This window comes from Lissotriton vulgaris, chromosome 1_1 (genome assembly GCF_964263255.1).
Source record: "Lissotriton vulgaris chromosome 1_1, aLisVul1.2, whole genome shotgun sequence".
Taxonomy (NCBI): Eukaryota; Metazoa; Chordata; class Amphibia; order Caudata; family Salamandridae; genus Lissotriton; species Lissotriton vulgaris.
Genome location: NC_141685.1, coordinates 1,499,498,788 through 1,499,518,785, shown reverse-complemented (window position 1 = coordinate 1,499,518,785; position 19,998 = coordinate 1,499,498,788).

Genomic DNA, 19,998 nt, shown 5'->3' with positions numbered 1-19,998 from the left:
TTTCATCTGGGGTGGCTGAGCAGGCTGCCATAATTCTTGCAGGTCTCAGTACCTCTTACAGGTGCACAGGTGCGTCTCCACAAGCTCGTCAGCTCAATGGCTCAATGGAGCCTTTTTAAACAAGAAGGGATTTGAGCACACTGCTGACCTCCCAGCACAGTTCGCCCCTTAGAATTATGGTAAATGCAATTTGTGTTGCATGCTTACTTGGTATTTTGCTGCAGTGTTCCACTAAAGTTGGAGCAGGTTAGTGCTGTACATCTCTAGACACGTGTGTTTCTGGATTTTATCATTCATCAGTGGAGATAAACAAAAAACGATTTTCATCTGGGGTGGCTGAGCAGGCTGCCACAATTCTTGCAGGTCTCAGTACCTCTTACAGGCGCACAGGTGCGTCTCCACGAGCTCGTCAGCTCAATGGCTTAAGGGAGCCTTTTCAAACAGGGAGGGGTGGGAGCACACTGCTGACCTCCTAGCACAGTTCGCCCCTTAGCATTATGGTAAATTCAGTTTGTAGTGCCTGCTTACTTAGTATTTTGCTGCACCAACTTTGGTGAAAAACTCCAGCTACTTTTGAAGTAAGTTTGAACTGTGTACTGCATTTACCAGGATGCAAAGGGGCGAACTGTGCTGGGACTGTGAGGCAGTGTGCTCCCATCCCCCATTCTCTTTAAAGGGCTCCCTTGAGCCAGCAAGCTGACGAGCATTGGAGATGCACCTGTGTGACTGTGAGGGGTACAGTGACCTGACAGGAACTTGGCAGCCTTTCCAGCAACCCCAGATGATTTTTCTTTGCTCTCCAAACCTGCTGCTCTCTACTGATGAAAGGCTCAACCAAGAAACACGTGTCTAGAGATATACAGCAATGTCTGCACCAACTTTGGTGAAAAACTCCAGCTACTTTTGATGTAAGTTTGAACTGTGTACTGCATTTACCAGGATGCAAAGGGGTGTACTGTGCTGGGACTGTGAGGCAGTGTGCACCCAACCTCCATTCTGTTCAAAAGGCTCCCTTGAGCCAGCAAGCTGACAAGCTTTGGAGATGCACCTGTGTGCCTGTGAGTGGTACTGTGACCTGAGAGGAACTTGGCAGCATTTCCAGCATCCCCAGATGATTTTTCTTTGCTCTCTAAAACTGCTGCTCTCTACTGATGAAGCGCTCAACCCAGAAACACGTGTCTAGAGATATACAGCAATGTCTGCACCAACTTTGGTGAAAAATTCCAGCTACTTTTGAAGTAAGTTTGAACTGTGTACTGCATTAACCAGGATGCAAAGGGGCGAACTGTGCTGGGACTGTGATGCAGTGTGCTCCCAACCTCATTCTGTTTAAATGGCTCCCTTGAGCCAGCAAGCTGATGAGCTTTGTAGATGCACCTGTGTGCCTGTGAGTGGTACGGTGACCTGACAGGAACTTATCAGCCTTTTCAGCAACCCAAGATGATTTGTCTTTGCTCTCTAAACCTGCTGCTCTCTACTGATGAAAGGCTCAACCCAGAAACACGTGTCTAGAGATATTCAGCAATGTCTGCACCAACTTTTGTAAACAACTCCAGCTACTTTTGAAATAAGTTTGAACTGTACTACATTTACCAGGATGCAAAGGGGTGAACTGTGCTGGGACTGTGAGGCAGTGTGCGCCCAACCTCCATTCTGTTTAAAAGGCTCCCTTGAGCCAGCAAGCTGACGAGCTTTGGAGATGCACCTGTGTGCCTGTAAGTGGTACTGTGACCGTAGAGGAACTTGGCAGCACTTCCAGCAACCCCAGATGATGTTTCTTTGGTCTCTAAAACTGCTGCTCTCTACTGATGAAGGGCTCAACCCAGAAACACATGTCTAGAGATATACAGCAATGTCTGCACCAACTTTGGTGAAAAACTCCAGCTACTTTTGAAGTAAGTTTGAACTGTGTACTGCATTTACCAGATGCAAAGGGGCGAACTGTGCTGGGACCGTGAGGCAGTGTGCTCCCATCCCCCATTCTGTTTAAAAGGCTCCCTTGAGCCAGCAAGCTGACAAGCATTGGAGATGCACCTGTATGCCTGTGAGTGGTACTGTGACCTGAGAGGAACTTGGCAGCATTTCCAGCAACCCCAGATGATTTTTCTTTGGTCTCTAAAACTGCTGCTCTCTACTGATGAAGGGCTCAACCCAGAAACACATGTCTAGAGATATACAGCAATGTCTGCACCAACTTCGGTGAAAAATTCCAGCTACTTTTGAAGTAAGTTTGAACTGTGTACTGCATTTACCAGGATGCAAAGGGGCGAACTGTGCTGGGACTGTGAGGCAGTGTGCTCCCAACCCCCATGCTATAATTTCACATGTTATAAGTCAAGTAATATTCAAGGGTATAATGAATGCCTGGAGAAGGGTCCAATTATAGTTAATGTAGAGTGGCGAGTGAGGTGACAAGACTGTGTATGGAGGTACTTCACTTGTAGCAAATTAAAGGTGGAGAAGAAATTATAAATGAACCTTTAACTAGCGGTGTGTAAATTAGAAATGGAAGTTCTATCTATAAGTTTAGAGTTTCTGAAGTTTGAAAGTTTAAGTTGGATTTGTATAGAAAGAATAAGAAATGTTTTCCTAAATATAACATAGCTTTAATCTTTGTTTTTTTGTGGGGATATCTACATCCCTCTGTGACTACAAGTACCATAAGGCAAATGCGCAGACTCATTGGCACAGCCGTAGGGTCCCGCACAATAAAGGAAGTTCTTTGCTTGCATCACGGACTGTGTGTGTTCCTTTCCACCGAACAGCCTCTGAGGAAGATTGCGAAACATGCCATGCAGTGGTGGTGGGGCTGCTAAAGGTATCAGCAGTCTGGGGCTCCTGATGGAATATATACATATATATATATATATATATATATATATATATATATATATATATATATATATATATATATATATATATATATATACATATATATATATATATATATATATATATATATATATATATATATATATATATATATATGTATATATATATATATATATATATATATATATCCACTCCCAGGTTCTAATAGTCTCCAAAGAACCACTCGGACACCTCAAGTGCTTCAGCTTAGTTTATTTCAGCAACAGGAAAAACGACGCGTTTCGGGGATGAACCCTTGATCACGCTCGTAGTTACAAAGTGCCACCATGTTTAAATACATTTAGAAAAACACAACACCTCACGTGATTTTAGTCATCAACTGTGGCGGCCATCTTATAACATGCAATTTCCGCATGTTTTCACGTTTTATAACATGTCCTGATAGGTGACATCAGTCTATATTAATGTCAGTGTGTTGTATCCAATAGGTAATTAAATACTGCAGGGTAAAGCGGATTAATTCCCGCTGCCTTTGGATTTGACACTGTTGTCTCTCAGAGTCTCGCCCCAGTGGGCTGGCAGAAAGATGGAGTCTCGCCCCAGTGGGCTATTACCAGTTCATATGTCATCTACTTCAAACATATTGTTTACGTGTTCATGGAGCTTTGGCCTTGATCTTCTAACCATCAGTTGTCCTTATAAGTGATAGTGCCCATAATCAATCTGAAATTAAAAACATGACATAAATCCTTTGTAGCAAACTATATTCAGACAAAGAAACATATCGATCATTCATGTAAATGAATTGCCAGCTCTTCACTGATATTCAGCCCATTAGGGGCACGGCTTTCGAGCTCAACAATGTATCTCGATTCCAATTTGCGCATTGACAATTCTCGATTCCCCCCTCTCATACCCAGATCGACACTGTCAATCACCACCAATCGCACCTGATTCTCGTCACTGTAATGAAATTCAGCAAAGTGACGAGAAACAGGGTACTGTTTGGTCTTGTTTTTGATAGCTCTTAAGTGCTCCAGCACACGCTTTTTTGCCTCATGTTTTGTGCTGCCTATATACCATTTCTGACAAGGACAAATGAGTACATATATACAGTGTGTGGTAGTACAAGTCAGATTCTTTTTTATCACAAATTCTCTATTGTGATTGGGTATAGGCAGAGTCTGGCAGTCTATGCTATTCTTGCAGGCTTTACATTTTTTACAACAGCGAAAACTAGCCGGTCTTCTAGAATTGGACACCTCCCTTGATCTTACATGGTTGTGACTTAGTTCATCTCTTAAACTCTTACTTTTTTTTAAAGTAATCTGAGGATTACTACTCAAATTGGCACTTAGGTGAGTGTCGGTTAACAACACATGCCAGTGTTTTTTTTAAATGTGTCTTACAGTATTAGCCTGCCCTGAAAAAATTACTATTGACCAGCAACATTAGTAATAAGTAGATAGTAATAATAGACTGAAGCTGGCGTCAGCATGAGAGCACCACCATCTCGTAGCTCAGTCGTGGCCATTCCACGAGCAATCATGGCAGCCGCTCCCCACCAGAAGCCTGCGGGAGTCGGGGGCCCCCAAGACTTTTGTAGAATCTTCAAGGCTGAGGGGACGCTTTCGAGAATGGGGCCCAAGCCCTAGCAGACAAGCGTCAGAGTTCCAAGGTGTCCCAGGGCCATTTTAGTGGACCATGCCCAAATCTGAAGAGCCGGCCGCCATTTTGAGAGTCCTGTCGCAGCCGCCTATCGCTGCATCGCAAGAGCGGGAGCAACTCAACTACATGGTGAGCGAGACGCTGTAGTCGCAAGAGCGGGCGGTAAACAGCTGAATGGCGGAAGAGGCACAGTGTAGCAAAAGCAGGCGGAATGGCAACTGAAATGGTAAAGGGGCGCCCCACTACAGCGTGTCTTCAGGTCAAACGGATTGTGGGACAAGGTCCAGAATGGAAGAGTCATCAAAAGGCAAAAAGTTCCGCCGGACCCCGGGAGCCGGCCGCCTATGTCGGGGGCGATCTTAGGCCACACAAGGGCAACATGACTTGGGGAGGGGGCAGGAGCCAAGCGCCCCCTCCCAGTCCGCGCCACCACACCGTATGTTGAAAATCTGAAGCCATCGTTCTACAAACTCTCAACCAGCCTTGGTTGGAAAAATCTTGAAGAATGTACAAACTGAAAACCAGTTTTTGTCTGCATAGCATCAGCAGCAACGCTTGCTATCAGAGTGCATGAGTTTCATGCTCGATCGATTGAGCTAGCCGGATCAGGCAACAAAAAGTATAAAATAGTTATGTAAATAGTTATTTAATAAAATGTTTTACTGTTACTTTGCTGGTGTATTGTATATATTTATAATATTTGCATAGAGTTTATCGTTATTTTGGGCGGGGTGGGTGGCGGAGCCGAGCTGTCTTGCAGCCATCATGGTGTGGAGCTCAGTTCATCTCACTAGTTTCGTATTTCTCATGAAGGGTTGTTCCTAATGTTTCTATTTTAGCGAGGTCAAAAAGAGATCCCATTAGTGGCCTACTGATTTTGCTCGATTACTTTTGTTTTTTTACATGATTTTTCACTATCTGCAAAGACTAAACAGAGTATTGCGACTCTGTGCTTGTTTGTAAATAGAGAATGAACCAAAGAGAACCAATTCTAAAACAGTAAATGCTTGGATAACAATCAATCAAATGGAAAGACAAGCAGGCACGACGGATTACAACGGGGGCAAAGGCCTGCGTTAACTACCCTTCACTATCTGCAAAGAGAGAGTACTACTAAGAGAAAAGAGGGGGGGGCAGCGTTCAAAGCACATCAGCGTGCATAAACACGAAAATGTTTTTACCTATCACGTACTTGACATTTGACAGCTTTTGATATTTGCTATTAAAAAACCATTGAAATTCACTGAAAAAAACCATAGGTTATAGACCATATATAGTTAGGAATTAGCATTTACAAAACCTTGAAAATTCAATGAAAAAACTATTGGTTATAGACCATATATAGTTAGGAATTAGCATTTACAAAACCTTATTTTACTCGCCCAAAACCATAGAAATTCGCATACATAGTTAGTTGCAATAACTATATATCGCGCACCCGCAATCCACTGCTGATGATGTCACATATTACATCATTCATGACATGGTCAGTGACATCATGATGACATCACTGATGACGTCTCAAATGACATCACTGATGACATCACTGATGACATCTCAAATGACATCACTGATGACATCACTGATGATATCTCAAATGACATTACTGATGGCATCACTGATGACATCTCAAATGACATCACTGATCACATCACTGATGACATCTCATTTGACATCAATAATCACGTCACTGATGATATAATTGATGTGATAATACAATGCACCTCCTCACACTCTAAAATAACCTCTGTTACACCCAGTGTTAAATACAGAGTTTCATTTTAAGAACCATTGACACACCAATACCAGTTACTACATACGCACTCACTGATTCCTACGTCTACACACACATTCACTCATTCACCCATACAATCACTCATACATACAGTCACTCATTATTACAACACTATCATATGCACTCAGACACTCAAACACTGCCACTCATCCATAGAGTTACTCACACACCTAGTCAGTCCTGTAAATAATCAATCACACTTCGATTTCCTCATCTATACAGTTAAACACAGAACACCTTATTTATTCAAACATATACTAACACATACTTACTCTCTTATACAATTACTGATACAAGTACACATTGATGTGCACAGAGTCACACACCTCCCAGCCAGCCACACACACACCAAGTCTTCCATACAAATACTTGGGCAACCAATCAATAACCCATATAGCCACTCATATAGCTACTGATCAAACCATGCAGCAGTTTGCACAACAACAGACATATTGATGCACACTTTCAGACAGTTTAGTCACTAATCCATGCATTCAGTAAGACACATTTATTCACTCACTCAGTCAGTCACGCACCTACTAAATCCTTCATCCAGAAACTTATACATCCACGCATTCTTCAATATGTAAGACATATTTTATTTTACAGAAACATACAGTCACTGGATGTTGTCATCAGTGATGCCATCAGTGATGTCATTTGAGATGTCATCAGTGATGTCATCAGTGATGTCACTGACCATGTCATGAATGATGTAATATGTGACATCATCAGCAGTGGATTGCGGGTGCGCGATATATAGTTATTGCAACTAACTATATATGCGAATTTCTATGGTTTTGTGCGAGTAAAATAAGGTTTTGTAAATGCTAATTCCTAACTATATATGGTCTATAACCTATGGTTTTTTCATGAATATATATATATATATATATATATATATATATATATATATATATATATATATACATATATACATATATACATATATATATATATATATATATATATATATATATATATATATATATATATATATATATATATATATATATATATAGCCCTTGCATCTACCACATGTCCTGCCTAAGCGCAGAGATACCCCTTTGGGGGTCGATTCTAGCGCTATACAAGCACATAAATAAATAAATAAATATATATATATATATATATATATATATATTTTTTTTTTTAATACAGAAGAAAAAGAACAACAACCACCAAGACTTATACTACATTACAGCAAGGAATCCCAAAACATTTGCCAAACTGTGCAGAGATACTGGCCGCTATTACAACTAAATCATGATCTAAAGAAAATCATAGGCCCAGGACCACAAATCACTTTCCGCAAAGCATCATCTATAAAAGACATTTTGATCAAAAGCCATTTCAATCCACAAAGTACAAAAACCAATTGGCTAACTAATCAACAACTGGGCTTCCGTAAATGCAATTCATGCAAAGCATGTAAAATAGGCATCAGTAAACAGAACATCAGAGACCCCAAAGGTAAATTGATCACGATAGACATAGAAAAATTACATGCACGACAAAACATGTAGTCTACGCGATCCAATGTGACTGTACCATGCTATATATTGGAAGTACAGTTTGTATGCTTAAAAAGAGAATCCTTGAGCACATCCGTGCTGTCAAGAATCGGGATCTCACATATGCCCCTGCAAAACACCTTTTGGATTGTCAAAATTGGAATTGGCTACATATGAGTTTTTTTGCTATAGATGCAATTGAAACACATGAGAGACTGGGAGACCAAAAGAAGAAATTACGACAACTGGAGTCAAAATATATCATTTGGATGAAAACAAAACAGCCAAGAGGAATAAATTTCGATGAGGAAATGTATGTACATTTGAAATGAATTAAATCCAAAAACATTTTGAACAGACATGAACCTGAGTTAATACAGTCCTATAGATATCCTGTGACACTGCAATTCAATTGTTATTGGATGTGTTTTTTGATCATTACCAAAATCTATACAATCTATGACAGCTCTGTTGGTCCCTTTGGAATATGTTAATATACTTGGGGCCTCATTTATGAAAAGTGATGCATCGCTGCGTGAAAACAGCGATGCGTCACTTTTCACTGCGCACTCCTTGCGACATTCCTGATGCGTCATATTTAATGTATGACGCATCATGTCGCAAGGAGTTACAGATACGTCAGTATTTCTGACGTATCTGTAAGCGCAAAAATGACGCATTGCTGGAGTGTGTCACAAAAGTGACGCAACTCCAGCAATGCGTCCTTTCACATTGGGAAAGCCCCATTTGAAAGGGCTTGCGTCAGTCTTATGCCTGCTGTGAGGCAGGCGCAAGATTTTGACGCAACAGCATCCTAAAAGTGACGCAGTGAAATCTCATAGATTTCACTGCGTCACTATTAAGAGGCTTTTTGCGGGGGAACGCCCCCTCTGCATACATTATACCTGACGCAGGTATAATGTGGCGCAGGGGTTTAAAAAGTGACGCATCTACCTAGATGCGTCACTTTTTAAATATGGCGCAACAAGGCACATTTTTTACACCGCTGGTGCGTCACAAAAAGTGACGCACCGCCGGCACAAAACTGACGCAAGGCCTTCATAAATAAGGCCCCTGGTATTTGCCCCACAATTTTGGAACACTTTACCTCTCTCTATGAGAGCAACTTCTTCCGATTTGGAGTTTCGCAGCACCCTAAAAACTACTCTGTTTTCACAGGCTTTCAACATCTAATCCGCCTACCATCTAACTCAGGATCCCTCCTCAACAGCGCCATGAAACCGTCAAATTCAAATTCAAAATTCAAATTTGATTTTACAACACCAGGGTACTATACCCTCAATCAGTCCTAACCAAAAACCAAAATTAAAGGAAGATGATTTCTTTTTCCGCCGCTGCCCCCTGCGGCCCCGCCCCTCCTCCTGCCCATTCGCCGCCCCGCTGATCCTCGCTCCCGGCTCCCTACTTATGACGCCAGCGAGCGTGCAGCGGACGCGCGCAGCGGACTCGCGCAGCGGGAGCACCGTATGTGCGCCGAAGGTGCGCCAAAGGTAAGCCCGTCTGCGCCCGTCCGCGCCTGGACCGCGCCCAGTGCCAGGACCTCTGGCCACCACCGATGCAAGACGACCCGACAGACCTACGACGCCGCTGCCCTCAACGCACTCAATGCCGGCCGGAACCCCACCTGCTGCTGGGCCGCCCCAAAATACATTCACGGACCCTTCACCTGCAGAACCTGCAAGTTCACCTGCCTCCGAACCTGCACCGTGCCCGCCAAGCCGAGCACCAGCAGCAACCTCAAGTGCATCCTGCTCAACACCCGCTCTGTCCACAGGCACGCTGTGGCACTCCGGAACCTCCTCGACACAACATCACCAGACGTAGCCTTCCTCACGGAAACCTGGATGAACGTCTCCTCAGCCCCCGACATCGCCATCGCCATCCCGGACGGGTACAAGATCATCAGGAGGGACCGCGTCAACCAGACCGGAGGAGGCATCGCCATTGTCCACAAGAACACCATCCGCATCACGACCGACTCCAACGACACCTTCGCCGCCGCCGAGCACCTCCACTTCCAGATTCGCACCAACCCAAAGATGACCCTCAGAGGCACCCTCATCTACAAACCCCCGTTACCACGCACACAATTCAGCGAAGACATCGCGGACTTCATCACCCCACACGCCCTCCCCTCCGCCGACTACATCCTCCTAGTGGACCTCAACTTCCACCTGGAGAACAACAAGGACCGCAACACCGCCGCCCTGCTGGACAACCTCGCCAACCTCGGAGTCAAGCAACTGGTCAACACCCCCACCCACTACTCCGGCCACACGCTTGATCCAGTCTTCTAATCCAGCAAGCACATCACCTTCAGCCACTCCACCGGACTCCACTGGACGGACCACAGCTGCGTCCACCTCAGCTTCAGAAAAACCACACCCACCACCACCCGCAACAGGTTCCTCACAGGAGCTGGAGCAAGATCACCGCCGACCAGCTCACCACCTCCCTCAGCCAGAACCCACCTGCCATCACAACGGACACAACGAAGCAGCCCACAACTTCACGCAGTGGCTGACCGCCTGCGCCGACGACCTCGCACCACTGAAGAACCCTCCCAGCAGACCCAGAAGCTAGAAGGCCCCCTGGTTCACTGACAAACTCAAGGACTCCAAGAAGACCTGCCGCACCCTCGAGAAAGCCTGGCTCCTCGACCAGACCACCGACAACATGCCCGCCCTCAAACATGCCACACGCAAGCACCACCAGCTCATCCGCACCACCAAGAAGAAATCACTGAAGGAGCGACTGGACAACAACGCCCACAACAGCAAGGAACTCTTCAGCATCGTCAAGGAGTTCTCCAACCCCAGCACCGGCAACAACGACATCACTCCTTCACAAGATCTCTGCGACTCTCTCGCCTCGTTCTTCCACCGCAAGATTGCCGACATCAACAACAGTTTCGGCGCTCCATCCACGCACCCAACCGTCGAACCAACGCACCCCACCGCCACCCTCCGCGCCTGGACCACGGTGACCACTGAAGACACAGCCCGCACGATGAACACCATCCACTCCGGATCTCCAACCGACCCCTGCCCCCACCACGTCTTCAACAAGACCTACTCCACCATCGCACCCCAACTCCGGGACGTCATCAACACCTCCTTCAACACTGCCACCTTCCCAGAGAGCTGGAAGCATGCTGAGCTCAGCGCCCTACTGAAGAAACCAACAGCGGACCCCACCGGCCTCAAAAACTTCCGCCCCATCTCGCGCCTCCCTTTTCCTGCCAAAGTCTTAGAGAAGATCGTCAACAGACAGCTTGTCGCCTTCCTCGAAATGAACGGATCCCTCGACCCCTCGAAGTCCGGTTTCAGAGCCAACCACAGCACCGAGACCGCCCTCATCGCAAACCACCGACGACATCCGAGCCCTGCTCGACAACGGCGAAACAGCGGCACTCATCCTCCTGGACCTCTCTGCAGCGTTCAACACTGTCTGCCACCGCACCCTAGTCCAACGCCTCAGCAACATCGGCATCCAAGAGAAGGCACTGGAGTGGATCATCTCGTTCCTCGCCGGAAGAACACAGAGAGTCCGCATCCCCCCGTTTCGATACGAGGCCACCGAAGTCATCTGCGGTGTCCCGCAAGGATCATCACTCAGCCCCACCCTCTTCAACGTCTACATGAGACCTCTTGCTGCCATCGCACGCCAACACAACTTCAACATCATCTCCTACGCCGACGACACCCAGCTGATCCTCTCCCTCACTAGAGACACCAACACCGCCAGAACCAGCCTACACGAAGGGATGAAAGACGTCGCCGAATGAATGAAGAATAGCCGCCTGAAACTGAACTCAGACAAGACAGAAATCCTCATCCTGGGACCATCGCCCTCCGCCTTGGACGACTCCTGGTGGTCCCCAGCCCTGGGGACCGCTCCCAAGCCAACAGACCACGCACGCAACCTGGGCTTCATCCTGGACCCCTCCCTCTCGATGACCAGACAAGTCAACGCCGTCTCCTCATCATGCTTCCACACCCTTCGCATGCTTCGCAAGATCTTCCGATGGATCCCGACCGAAACCAGGAAGACGGTCACCCAGGCCCTCGTCATCAGCCAACTGGACTACGGAAACACCCTCTACACCGGAACCACAGCCAAGCTACAGAATAGACTTCAACGCATCCAGAACGCCTCCGCCCGACTCATCCTGGACATCCCCCGACGCAGCCACATCTCTGGCCACCTGAAGGACCTGCACTGGCTCCCCGTCAACAAGAGGATCACGCTCAGGCTCCTCACCCACGCACACAAGTCTCTCCACGACCTGGGCCCCAAGTACCTCAACGACCGCCTGACCTTCTACACGCCCACCCGCCAGCTACGGTCTACTAGCCTCGCCCTCGCCGCCGTACCATGCATCCGAAGAGCCACCGCCGGAGGCAGATCCTTCTCCTACCTAGTGGCCAAGACATGGAACTCCCTCCCTATCCACCTTCGGCTGACCCAGGACCACCTCGCCTTCAGGAAACAACTCAAGACCTGGCTGTTCGAGCAGTAGCAGACCCCTTTCCCCAAGCGCCTTGAGACCCTTCTGGGTGAGTAGGTCGCTATACAAGTGTTATGATTGATTGATTGATTGTAGAAATAATTCACAAACTAGAACTAATAAATGCCAGAATAATGGCGATATAAAATATAATGAACGAATTAAGCTTTGTTGGGAAGGTACAACTTTCCAAGAACAAATGTGAAAACTTTACCAAGTTTGAAATGTTTTGAAATAGGACCTAAAAGTGATTGTATTATGGTAATACACCAAAAAGTAACATCTGCCCCTGTAAATATTGGGAAAAGGGTAAGAAATGCACCAAAAATTGTTTATATGTATATAGAATGTCTGCATTGTGGTTTAATTGTGTGAAAATTGAAACTACATGTCCCAGAACTCATGGGCATGACAAACAGGAAGTTGTATAAAAACAGTTGCTGAAGGTATTACCACTTACCGTGACCAAGGCCGCAAGACTGAAACGCGTCGGTGTGCAGACTGGGCTCTGTTGAATAAATTGTAAAAAGAAAATCAAGTCCCTGAGTGTGGCGCCTTTTTGTTGCAAAAAACAAAATATATATATACATATATATATGTTAATCTTGCCAGACCTGAGTGCTTATTAAATTAAGGTTTGCTGCAATAATCTCTTTGGTGTCCGTGACTGCTGTTTTTCAGAAAGAAGAACCACCGTGGAGTATTTGTTACGAGGCCGCCTGCCTCGTCACGGACCGCCATCAAGAAATGGCTGGGATAGGCGCTGCGAGGGAGCAAGCTCGTATTTTGGATTGATATATATATATATATATATGAATTTAAGAATTTAAAAACATTTATTGAGCGCTCTTATACCAAGCGGTTTCATGGCGCTTTGGAGATTACGACCAGCAAACAGCAGCAGGAGAGGACATACTAGGTGGCAAAAGCACTAGAAAAAAGAAAAGTTTTCAAGTTTTTCCGGAACTCTAAATAAGAGGATGAAGTTCGGAGCGCCAGGGGGAGGGAGTTCCAGAACACAGGTGCAAGGGCCGCGAATTTCGCCCCGCCAGCTTTCTTTTTCTTAGAACGGGGTATGGCCAGGAGTGCCATGTGAGTAGAGCGGAGTTCTCTGCCCGGTAAATAGGACCTGACAGCTGAGCAAATAAACTCAGGAGCAGTGCCCATCCTGGCCTGGAAGGTGAGGCAGCCTAGTTTGAATAAGGACCGTTCTCTCACGGGCAGCCAGTGCAGTGCCTTCAGCAATGGGGTGGCTCGTTGGAATTTGGGCAGTCCATAAATCAGACGGGCAGCCTGATTCTGCACTAGCTGCAAGCGGTGTATGGCGTAGGCCGGCGCACCGTTGTAGATTATGCTTCCATAATCAAGACGCGAGAGCACCATAGCCATTACAATAACCTTTAGCGCCGGAAGGGAGAAAAAAACAGGATATTTTCCTGATTATCCTGAGAGAGAAGAAGCAGGAGGATACCACTGAACTGACTTGGGAGTGCACAGAAAGTTGAGAGTTAAGCAGAATCCCAAGGGTTTTGACTATAGGGACCGGGAGTGGGGGGGCACCAAGTGATGAGGGCCAAAAAGAGGGGGACCATTGACTGCAACCCCCTCTAGTCAAGACCAGCTCAGTCTTGTCTGGATTAAGCTTGAGGTGGTTGCAGTTCATCCAGTCCTGAATGAATAACATAACAGTTTGAACATTCTGAGCGGACGAGGGGGAGTGGGAAAGATTGAAGATTAGCTGGAGGTCATCGGCGTAATTGAACACCGTAACCTCCAGCTGCTGTAACATAAAAATGAGGGGGTAGATGTATAAATTAAACAGAAGGGGGGAAAGTGAAGAACCCTGAGGGACGCCACACTCCACCTTGCGGGAGGCGGCAGTGAAGCCAGCAAGGTGGACTGCTTGAGCCCTGTCGCACAGGAAGGACTCAAGCCATGAGAGGGCTAAGCCCACTATGCCCGCCGCCTTGACACGGGTGAGGAGGATGGAATGGTCCACCGTGTCAAAGGCGGCGGACAGGTCCAGGAGGATAAGGGCCTGCGGGAGATTGGTGTCAATGCCCCCGCGAAGTTCATCCATTACCGAAATCACTACCTTCTCCGTGGAGTGTAGAGGTCGAAAGCCCGCTGGCGGGGAGAGAGGCAGTGATTTGCCTCCACATGGGTGCTCAGGGTGCTGGTGACGTGGGTTTCCAAAACCTTTCCCAAGTAGGGCAGCAGGGAAATGGGACGATAAGTGGAAGGGGATGAGGGATCGGCGCCAGGTTTTTTTAAGATTGGGATAACAACCGCTGCTTTGTGAAAGTTGGGGACGACTCCATTGCTGAGCGAGTCGTTAAGGATTGTGAGGGGAGGGGTAGGCCAAGCCAGGAAAATTTCTCTGAGGACGTGGGCGGGGCCGAAGTCCAGGGGGGAGCCCGACTTTACCCGTTGAAGCAACGGAGGAAGTGAGTCCATGGTCAACAGAGGAATACTGGTCAGTTTAGAAGCGGTGGGTGGGGGAGAGGGGTTAACGAATGTTGGTGAAGGGAGGGGTATGTTGATTTTGATCTTTGCAACCTTCTCAATGAAGAATTCATTGAGCGAGTTGCATAAATGCTGGGAAGGGGGGATCGTTGCCGTGGCTCTGTGGGATGAGGCTAATTCGTGGACAGTGGCAAAAATTTCTTTGGACTGGGACTCTGCCGCTAATATTCTGTTGGAGTAAAAATCAGTCTTGGCCTCGAGAATGCCTTTTTTATAGGCCTGGAGGGCAGAAAGATATACAGTTTTCAGTACAGGGCAGTAAGCTCTCCTCCAAGCTCGCTCAGCTCTTCGTGCAGCTATCTTTTTCGCCTTGAGGTCTGAGTTAAACCATCTATTAGCTGCATGGGCCCTTTTAACCGTAATCCGTTTCAGGGGGGCGAATTCGTCGCCCGATTGGGTCAGCCAGTTGTTAATGGTTGCCAGCTGAACTGGGGCTGTGAGGCCTGAGAGGTCAGGCCTGGTCTCGGCCAAGGACGAGCAGAAGGACGGCATATCAGCTTTGCCCCATTTCCTGATCCAGATATTCTTGCGGAGTAGGGGCTTGGCCTCAGGGGCTAGGGCAAGGGAGAATGAAATAACTGAGTGATCAGACCAGGGGCAGGGGGAAATGATGGGAAGTGATGTGGGGACATTTAAAGCCCAGATCTGGTCCAACGTATGACCATTGGTGTGAGTGGGACTGTGGATGTGGGGTATGAAATTAAGACTGGTCATAAGGTCAGTAAAGTCCTTGGAGTGGGAGTTTTCAGCGGGGTCATTGGGCCAGAAATTGAGGTCCCCTAGGACTAGAACTGATGAGTTATTTATCGCCAGTGTGGCCAGGAGATCTTGAAAACTGGAATTAAAGGAGGGGGTGAGTTGAGGGGGACGGTAAATAAGAACACAAGTCAAAGGTGTCTGGTATGAGGTCGAGCGTGCTACCAGGTAGTCCACTTCTGGAATAAGGGAGGAGGGAAGGATCTGAAAGTGGAGATCAGTGCAAGCTATCAAGGCCACTCCTCCACCCCTCTTGCCCTCCGGCCGATCAGCTCGGATGGCAGAGTATGAGGGGGGCAATATAGCTAGAATGTTGGGCAGGGAGTCAGCCTTGAACCAGGTCTCGGTTAAAAACAAGAGATCGGGTGCGTGCGTGTCAATATAGTCAATAGCTCGTACTGATGATTGACCGCTGACCTGGTATTAAGTAGTGTGGCCGAGATGTTGAATGCCGGTGTTTGGGGAGTGAAGGGATGAGGAAGGGTCGGGGATGGGAAGACAAGCGAGGGTATCATCTGTGACACAATAGCCGGAGGGGAACAGGGAGGGGAAGTAGACAAACCAAGGACAGACACATGAGTAGCAATATGAGCAGAGTTGAGATGAGGAGTATGTAATCAAACAAGCAGGGTAGGGTGCCCCTAGCCCCTGCCAGCCGCGGACGGGCGCAGACGGGCTTAACTCTGGTGCGACTCCGGCAGCAATCTTCAAAACCTCCACCGCAGCGGCGAAATGAAGAAACGGACCCCACGGCTCTTGGCAAGGTAAGATTTATTAATGACCTTTCAACAGCGACGCGTTTCAAGCATCAAGTGCATACATGTATTGGAGTTCTAACCCTTTGATGAACTCAGTCACCTATATACCTGGATCTGATGCTAAAAAATCTTTCAGTGATTAAACTCTAATTATCTGTAAACATCCCCACTCTCAAATATTCGCATTGAGGCATTTATAGGAAAATACTGCTGCTATCACGAGCCCTGCATATTACTTTCCCAATTAATTTAATGTGTAACCTAAGCAACAGGTTTTTTAATATTATAGTACTTATTTTTACACTGTCACTTTAAAAGCATTTTCGAAACTCTTCGGAGCAAAAGTACACGCTAAATCACTGGGTATACACTAGCGTCAACTCACACTGAGTAATCTTTTTGCATTTCATATGTGTTATAGCAGCAGAGCATAAGCCCATTGGGGCAGTACATCTCTAACTCAATGTTTTGAATGCGGACCAAACATGAATTAAGCATTCTTCTGCCTATAGAATATGCACAAACTTATTAAACAGTTAGTAAGAGGCATTGAGCTGTTACAGGTTAAAACAAACTGAGGAATGGTTTTATATCTGTGTAGTATATATTTATTGTATTTACACAAATTAATATATATATATATATATGCTTATTTGCACATGGTCAGCAATTCTGTGATCAAAAAGTTCTTAACAATGTGATATTGAGCTGCCATTTTGCATAATGCAATTTTAATGACAGTCTGTTTCCTATATTTATTGTATTCACTCGCACTTTAAAAAGTCTTATATAGGCCGGAACGCGTCATGGCAGCACAGCTCACAAAGCAAATAAAATAATAAAAGAATCTGCACAAAATATGCGGAGTCCGTTCCTGTTTCTGTTTCTGGAGGTAGTGAACCGTGGAAGAAAAAGGTTATTTGTAATATATATATATATATATTCACTGAAAAAACATAGGTTTCAGATACGTTATAGTTAGAAATTAGCATTTAAAAAACCTTAGAATTTCACTGAATAAAACACATGTTTCAGGGGTGTTATAGTTAGTTGGACATTTCACTCGTACAAAACCATAGAAATTCTTCCTTCATAGTCACTTCTGCTAACCATAACTCGCGCCCCCGGAATGCACTGCTGATGACGTCACATAGAAATCAAAAGTTCCGAAGGTTCCATGGTTTTCTTCTACACTGGCACAAGCACATTTGCTATGTAAGCAACACGAGCGGAAATGGAGAAAATCGTATAACGCTGAACAAAAAATAGCATATAAAAATAGTAGAAAGCTTTATCATCACCAGATTAAACTCTCTAAAAAAGAGTACTTTACAAAAAAAATACAGGAAGCCAATTAGGACAAAAAGTTATCTTTTCATGCGTGAAGTCCTTTACAAACCCCAAAGCGCAGCAGAAAGAGCTACCCCCTCACAAAAACTGTGTGATAATAATTCAGTATTCTTCTAGGAAAAAAATTCAAAAAATTCAAAGATTTTCTAGTGGCTCCCACTTTCGACCAGTCCCAATGGGCGCCACTAGTTATATCCGAACTTTTGAACCAGTTTCACTGGAACAGACCCGTGAAGCCATAGGAACATGCAAATCAGGATCTCCTTTGGATGCCAGTCCCCGTATGATTCTTCATAAAATCATACACACGGTCAATCCTATTATAAACCAAATAGTCGATTCCTCTTTAAGCGCAGGCATAGCTCCAGATGAATGGAAGCTTGCACTGGTAAAACCTCTAAAAAAGAAACAAAGAATCAATCCCTCTGTGCTCTCAAACCTCCGCCCTATTTCTCAACTTCCTCTATTAGGTAAAATAAAAGAGAAATTTGTCCATAAGGAATTAACTAAATTAATTGAAGACTCCAATATCCTTCATCCACAACAATGTGGATTTCGTCCAAAGCACTCCACAGAATCGGCTCCCCTGGAGATTACTGACTCTTTGAAAACTATCGCAGATAAGGGTAGGAAAGCAGTTTTGATCCTATTAGACTTGTCAGCTGCGTTCAGTACTATCTCACATAACATTCTTCTGAAGCATTCTCGAATGCAGCGGCATCTCTGGTATTGTGCTGGAATGGATTAAATCATTTCTTACCAACCACAGACAAGTGGTTGCACTTGGCACGTTCATTTCAGTACAACGTATTTTACAGGTGTCCCACAGGGCTCTTCATTGAGCCCACTGCTGCTGTTTAACATTAATATGACTCCGCTCATTTCCCTGATTGGATTGTTTAGGATCAAAGTTACATCCTACGCAGATGATACCCAAATGATCCTCTCAGTGGATAAAGTTTTCCACAGATGCTGAATCCAACTTTTCAAAACTGCTGTCCCTTAGTGGATGAGGGACAACCATCTCAGATGCAACACCGACAAAATTGAAATCCTCCCCATAGGGAAAAATGTTCTGTTCCAGTCTTGAAAATGGTGGCCTGGGGTAACACTCCTCTGCCTGACATGGTCAAGGTAGCCAATAATTTGGGAGTACAATTTGATACTACGCTCTCTTTCCTCCGAGGGACCTGCTTTAGCATTATCAAATCCCTAAAAAAATGATTGTATCTCATTCCTCTTGGCGCAAGGAAATCAGTGGCAGTGACCCTGATTCTCTTGGGTTTAGACTGCTGCAACAGCCTTCTGGCTGGAGCCAATAAATCAATACTAAAGAAGCTACAGGTGGTCCAACATGCGGTGGCATGGCTAGTTCTCAAACTCCCATGAAGGCCCTCAGCAGCGGCAGCATTAAAAACTGTTCACTTGCTTCCGTTGCACAAGAGAATTCTCTTCAAAATCCTCTTAATCACCTATAGAGCCAGGCTTAGCTTGGGACCTAAGTATCTTGCAGCACGGTTCACTCCCTACATCACAACTAGGTCTCTCAGGTCATCATCTGCTAACCTCCTCAAAGCGCCCACTTTCAGATATAAAACGAAAGGAGGAAAGACAGTGGCCATCCTTTGGACCAAAGCCTGGAACCTACTACCACCTCTTCTAAGGCTACTGAAATCAGAAATTGAATTCAGGAAGGCTTTGAAGACTTGGGTATTCATCGCCCCAGACGAACTATGCCTCTCTCTTATTTAGTATATTAAGGGCCCTCACTCACCTCCAATCAACCAGCGCCAGGATGCTCCTTGCTGAATGGCAGTCAGCCCTTTACAAATACTAACTTACATTACTTTAAATTACATATTACATCACTCATGACATGGTCAGTGACATCATTGATGACATCACTGATGACATCTCAAATGACATCACTGATGACATCATCCAGTGGCTGTGTGTTTCTGTAAAGTTTAAATATGTTTAATATATGTAGGGAAAGGCGTATTAAAGAATGAGTGGGTGTATACGTGTCTGAATGGATGATTTAGTAGGTGTGTGACTGACTCTATGAGTGAGTGATTAAACATATCTTACTGAATGCATAGTTTAGTGACTAAACTGATGAATGTCTGTATACGTCTGTTGGTGTGTAACCGTCTTTATGGGTTTGTGAATACATGAGTGTCTATATGTATTATTGATTGGTTGTCTGAGTATTTGTATGGGTGCCTGAGTGTTTATGTGAGTGGGGTGTGTGTGACTCTGTGCATA